Raw genomic sequence first — 7068 nt, 5'->3', positions numbered from 1 at the left:
TTACGTTCCTTTTGAATGAAGTGTTACAGGGTAGAGTTGTGCCGACCTCGTTCAAAGTGGGAATAATTGTTTTAATCCCAAGACGTACAGACTGCCCCTGACAGCTTTGATTATAAGTCTGTGGTGAGGCAGTTAATAGTAGGATGTCGGCTCTGATGGAGAAGATTGTTGCAAAACATCAAAGCTGCGTACCTGGTCGCACCACTTTCACCCCCATAGTCGAGTGTCGTGACGTGGTTTCGGTTGCTGCTGCAACGTCCGTCCCTCATGCCCTTGCTCTCCTAGACTTTGATAAAGCATTTGATTGTGTTAATCACGACTCTTTATGTAACTTCCTGGCAGATTAAAACTGTGTGCCCGACCGAGCCTCGAACTCGGGACCTTTGCCTTTTGCGGGCAAGTGCTCTACCATCTGAGCTACCCAACCACGACATGGCTAAGCCATGTCTCCACAATATTCTTTCTTTCAGGAGTGCTAGTTCTTCAAGGTTCGTAGGAGAGCTTCTGTAAAGTTTGGAAGGTAGGAGACGAGGTACTGGCAGAAGTAAAGCAGTGAGTACCGGGCGTGAGTCGTGCTTCGGTAGCTCAGTTGGTAGAGCATTTGCCCGCGAAAGGCAAAGGTCCCGAGTTCGAGTCTCGGTTGGGCACACTGTTTTAATCTTCTAGGAAGTTTCATATCAACGCACAGTCCGCTGCAGAGTGAAAATCTCATTCACGACTCTTTACTTCGGATTCTGGAGAAAGTTGGTTTTACTGTTGACACACGGCTAGTGCTCTCAAATCTGTTTACGGGTATTTCAACTTCGGCCGGCCGCTGTGACCGAGCGGTTCTAAGCGCTTCAGTCCGGAACCGCGCTGCTGTTACGGCCGCAGGTTCGTATCCTGCCTCGGGCCCATGCCATCTGTCTGGTGTCCTTAAGGTTTCTTAAGTCTAGGGAACTGATGACCTCCGATGTTAAGTCCCATACTGCTTAGAGCTATTTGAACCTTTCTTTTTAACAAACTTTCCTGCTACACTTTTCATGCTGAAGACATACAAGAAAATTGCTTGGCGTGAGTCAGAGGATATGCCGATATCATAAGCAACCTCTCTGATGGTGATTTGGCGATTTTTTAGAACCATTTTCTTTACTTGTTCGACACTGTCGTCAGTAATTGAAATTTTAGCGCGTCCAGTGCGGGACTCTTCTTCAACGACTTCTCGACGAGTCAACATTTCGAATGCGGCGCTGCACTTTATACGACGCGTTTTTTGAAAGTAAGTACCGTTTTGCCCCATTGCGGCCGCAGCGCTGCGGTCGGCGTTCTGCACATGCGCACTGGGTACCTACATCTGTTGTCTACGCACTGACGCCATTACAGTCTGATTCTTCCTTGTTTACGTTGTGTTTAAGATGCCTCCGATAATCGTGAGTCCCGCTGAGTGTGAAGTACGGGATTCTTGGTACCAAAGGCCTAAAAGCGGTAGATATTCATCGTGAGATCTGTGCAGTTTATGGAGAAAACATTATGAGCGATGGAATGGTAAGAAAGTGGGTGAGAGCATTTAAAGATGGCCGCACAAATGTATATGATGAACGATGGAGTACCGAAAATATTGACGGATGTGCACAAAACCAAACGTTTAGATAGTGTATTGACTTTCATCGAGTGGTACCACAACAACGTGATGATTTCTTAAGGCAAATTATTAGGGATGATGAAACATGGGTGAAAGCAACAGTCCATGGAAGTTGAGCAAGGGCATCTTTTTGCTGCAAGACAATGCCCGTCCGCATGTGGCGAATCAGACCAAAGATCTCATCACATCTTTTCGATGGGAAACTCTAGATCATTCTCCATACAGCCCCAGTCTTGCGCCCAGTGACTACCATCTGCTCCTGCACTTGAAGAAAAATCTGGGCGGTCAGCATCTTCAGGACGATGACGAAGTCAAAACAATGGTGATGCAGTGGTTAACAAGTCAGATGGCAGACTTATATGAGTTATATGAAGAGGGTATTCAAAAACTGGTTCAAAGTTATGACAAGTGCCTCAATATTGACGGAAATTATGTAGAAAAGTAGATTAAGGTACAGGTTTTCATGTAAAAATAAAATTATTGAGATATCTTAGCACGTATTTTCTAAATTTCAAAACGGTACTTATTTAAAAAACACACCTCGCACTAGTCTTCAAGCAAAATTGAACGCAAATTCTTTGATCCACCGTTTTCGAAAGTAAAAACTAGCCCAGCACTCTAAAACACGTATAACCTTTTCGACTGTCAACAAGAAACCAGATATTAAAAAATCCAAACATACATCAAGGACATGTGCACAAACTATTAAAAACTTTTTTTGAAAATCAGATACATTACACCCATGAAATAAAAAAAATTCCCATTACTTTTTGGTCATACCTCGTGTACTCACCCTAATGGATTATAGGCAGGGCCATCCAACCATCTCGGGATTTTGACTATCTAACGTGGCAGTTGCACAAAATTTGGCACTATATCCCTCAGGAGGACATCCAGCAACTCAAGCAATCAGTGCCGAGCTGAATAACTGTTGCATGAGGGCCAGAGGTGTGTTATTCAATTTGTGAAACCCTTTCTATTAAATAAATAAAGTAATTTTTCTGAAATTGTAATTACTCCTCCGTATGCACATGTAGATTGCTTACACTTTTTTCCACCCCATTCGGATAATGCCTTCGTGGTGCGTCTTTTTCTCCGCTTCTGGGGCGGGGGGTGGGGAATGGATCTTGTTGAGATACAGTCAGTTGCTTCTTTTTGGGTTGACACCATTTTCATAAATATTTTGCAGATTTCTTTGACTGGAAAGCTTAACACTTTCTGAGGCTGGTGTAATATTTGGGAATAAAGATTGTGTAAATCGCCTGTCCACTGGTAGGAATACTGTGCCCTGCGAAACAGTACAGGTGACAAGAAGACGCGCTACTACATACAAGATAAATGAGAGGAGAGATTTAAACTTACAATTTGAATCCATTGGTGCCGCTGCTGTCCTCACTGAAAGTACAGAAGAAGTACATACTGTTGTATAGGAAGGAGACACTGCTACGCACAGAGTGTGCACTGCAGATGATTCAGAGTAAAGTGAATACAGATGAAAGCATCCAGGAACTGCAGCAGCAAGATTAGCGATAAACTTAACATCGGGACTTGGGACACCATATGAAAGAATCTAACCCAAACTGAAGTAAGTATGTTAGCTAGTATGAAACACTGGCTGAAGTTTGAGGAAAGAAATGTTCAAGAATGCATGTAATACAGTACGTAAAGGGAGATGAAAATGTCTTAGTCATAGGATACTGGAATGCAGTTGTAGGGGAAGGAACATCAGAAAAGGTTATGGGAGAATATGGGCTTGGAACAAGAAATGAGAGAGGAGAAAGACTAATTGACTTCTGTAATAAATTTCAGGTAGTAATAGCCAATACTCTATCAAAGAGTCACAAGAGGAGGAGGTATACTTGGAAAAAGCTGGGTGATATGAGGAGATTTCAGTTCGATTACATCATGGTCAGGTAGAGACACTGATATCAGATACTGGACTGTAAGGCACCCAGAAGCAGATGTATATTCTGATCACAATGTAGTAGAGATGAAGAGCAGGCTGAAGTTTAAGAGATTAATCAGGAAGAATCATCAATACGCAAAGAAGTACTAACGCATGACGAGATATGCTTGAAATTCTGTCAGACTATAGACACAGCAGTAACGAAAAGCTCAGTAGGCAGTACAGTTGAGGAGAAATGGACATCTCTAAAAAGGGCCATCACAGAAGCTGGAAAGAACAACATAGGTACAAAGAAAGTAAATGTGAAGAAACCGTGGGTAAAAGAAGAAATACTTCAATTGATCGACGAAAGAAGGAAGTACAAAAATGTTTAGGGAAACTCAGGAATACAGAAATACAAGCCGTTGAGGAATGAAATAAATAGGAAGTCCAGAAAAGCTAGGACGAAATGACTGCATGAAAAATGTGAATAAATCGAAAAATAAACGATTGTCGGAAGGACTGACGCAGCATATACGAAAGTCAAAACAACCTTCAGTGAAATTAAAAGCAAGGGTGGTAACATGAAGAGTGCAATGGGAAATCCGCTGTTAAATGCAGAGGAGAGAGCGGATAGGTGGAAAGAGTACACTGAAGGCCTCTATGAGGCGGAAGATTTCTCTGATGTGAAGAAGAAATAGGAGTTGATTGAGAAGAGATAGGAGATCCAATATTAGAATTTAAGAGAGCTTTGGAGGTCTTAAGATCAAATAGGGCAGAAGGGATAGATAATATTCCGTCAGAGTTTGTAACAACTTTGAGGAAAGTGGCAACAAATCGACTATTCAAACTGCTGTGTAGAATGTATGAGTCTGGCGATATACCATCCGAGTTTCGAAAAAATATCATCCACACAATTCTGAAGACTGCAAGAGCAGACAAGTGCGAGAATTATTGCACAATCAGCTTAACAGCTCATGCATCCAAGTTTCTGACAAGAGTAATATACAGAAGAATGGAAAAGAAAACTGAGAATGTGTTAGATGTCGATCAGATTTTTTCTTTAGTCTTGCTTCCATTATCAACTGCAACATCAGAATTTTCTCTCTCGTTCCTTTGTCTTTCCTAAAGTCAAGACGCGTTCATAGGATTTGTCGACCTGGAAAATGTGTTTGACAATGTCAAATGGTGCAAGATGTTCGAAATTCTGAGGAAAATAGGGGTAAGCAATAGAGAGAGACAGGTAATATATAATATGTGCAAGAGCCAAGAGGACAAAGGGCTCAGATTAAAGAAGTTGTAAGGTAGGGATGTAGTCTTTCACTCCTAGTTTTCAACCAATACAACATAGAAGCAGAGACGGAAATGAAAGCAAGCTTCAAGAATGGAATTAAAATTCAAGGCAAAAGAATATCTGCCATAGGATTCGCTGATGATCATAGTATACTCAATGAAAGTGAACAAGAATTACAGGATCTGATGAATGGAATTAACAATTTAATGAGGACAGAACATAGATTAGGGGTAAATCTAAGAAAGACGAAAGTAATGAGAAGTAGCAAGAATGAGAACACAGTGAAACATCAAGATTGACGGTCATGAAGTAGGTGAAATAGAATGTACATCTGGAACACAGCACTGTATGGCAGTGAAACATGATAATGTACACCTGGAGCATAGCACTGTATGGCAGTGAAATATGGATTGTGGGAAAACCGGAATGGAAGAGAATTGGAGCATTTGAGATGTGGTGCTGCATACAAATGTTGAAAATTAGGTGGACTGATAAGGTAAGGAATGAGGAGGTTCTGCTCAGAAGCGGAGAGGAAGGGAATATGAGGAAAAGACAGAGAAGTGACATGATGATAGGATGCCTGTTAAGAGAGAGTGACGTCCATGGTTCTAGAGGGATCATTAGAGGGCAGAAACTATGGAGGAAGACAGAGATCGGAATACATCCAGCAAGTAATTTAGGACATAGGTTGCAAGTGCTACTCTGAGATGAAGAGGTTAGAGCAGGAGAGGAATTCGTGGCAGGCCGCATCAAACCAGTAAGAATACTGATGATTCAAATAATATATGTCTGGAGTACAGCGCTCCAGGGAAGTAAGTCATGAAGTCATGCTTTGTAGCAAAAGAGGAAAAGAAGGGAATCGAAACGTTTGAGATGATATATTACAGAGGGAGGATGAAAATAAGGTGGGTTGGTAAGTCAAGAAGTGAGTAGATGTCTGAAAAGTCGGAGAGGAAAGGTGTATCAGGGACAGGTTGATAAAAGATGAATTAAGGCATGAGGGAACAGCTTCCATAGTAGTAGAGCACAGACTTCCAAGCTATCTGAGAACATTACCTCTGAGTGCAATCAGATAATAACTAGCACCCTACACTCTCTCCTCTGAACATCAACAATATTGGCATCTAACTAAATTTTAGAAGGTAGAAGAGTTCCCTTTGAATACTTTTAATTTTGAAATGATGAAAGATAAATGATCTTTATTTTTCGTAGTGTTTTAATAAACCACGAATTGATGAGTCAACGAAAATTGGTACTCGTTATTTTTATCAATGTCCTCTTTACAATTCCATCCCCCAACTGGTAAAAACACAACCCTTATATGATCATTTCATTGCCCATTTCTCTGTCTGTCCATCTGTTTCTCCCACTGTTAAAAACAATTTTTCTCCACAACCGGTAGAATATCAAGTTGAAATACTATGAAGCACCAAAGAAACTAGTATTCAAGTGCAGAGATATGTAAACAGGTAGAATACGGCGCTGCGGTCGACAACGAGTATATAAGACAACAAGTGTTTGGCACAGTTGTTAGATTGGTACTGCTGCTACAATGGCAGGTTGAGAGGATTTAAGTGAGTTTGAACATGGTGTTACAGTCAGTGCATGAGCGATGGGACACAGCATCTCAGACATAGCGATGAAGTGGTGATTTTCCCGTACGACTACTTGACAGGTGTACCGTGTATACCTCCGATAAAACATCAAATCTCTGACATAGTTGCGGCTGGAGAAAGTTCCTGCAAGAACGGGGCCAACGACGACTGAAGAAAATCGTTCAACGTGACAGAGGTGCAATCCTTGCGCAAAATGCTGCATATTTCAATGCTGGGCCATCAACAAGTGTCAGCGTGTGAACCATTCAACGAAACATCATCGATATGAGTTTTCGGAGCTGAAGGCCCACTCGTGTACCCTTCATGACTGTGCGACACAAAGCTTTACACTTCGGCTGGACCATTCAACACCGCCAATGTACTGTTAATGATTGAAAACATGATGCCAAGTCAGACGATTCTCATTTCAAATTGTATGGAGCAGATGGACGAGTACAGGTGTGGAGCCAACCTCATGAATCAATGGACCCTGCATGTGAGGAGGGGACTCTTCAAGCGGATGGAGGCTCTGTAATGGTGTGAGGCATGTGCAATTGGAATGATATTGGACCCCTAATACGTCTAGATACGACTTTGACAGGAGACACTTACATAAGCATCCTGTCTTATCACCTGCATCCATTTATGTCCGTTGTCCCTTCCGACAGACTCG

The 7068-nt window shown here is 41.8% G+C and overlaps 1 non-coding gene across 1 annotated transcript; it reads left to right on the top strand.

Moving 5' to 3' along the window:
* The first annotated feature begins 573 nt into the window (after positions 1-573).
* Trnas-cga (transfer RNA serine (anticodon CGA)) lies at positions 574-648 on the top strand. The gene has a single exon. It is a non-coding gene; the product is annotated as a tRNA-Ser (tRNA).
* The last annotated feature ends 6420 nt before the right edge of the window (positions 649-7068 follow it).

The sequence above is a fragment of the Schistocerca gregaria genome, chromosome 10 (genome assembly GCF_023897955.1).
Source record: "Schistocerca gregaria isolate iqSchGreg1 chromosome 10, iqSchGreg1.2, whole genome shotgun sequence".
NCBI lineage: Eukaryota > Metazoa > Arthropoda > Insecta > Orthoptera > Acrididae > Schistocerca > Schistocerca gregaria.
This window is presented reverse-complemented; position numbering and strand designations above follow the sequence as displayed.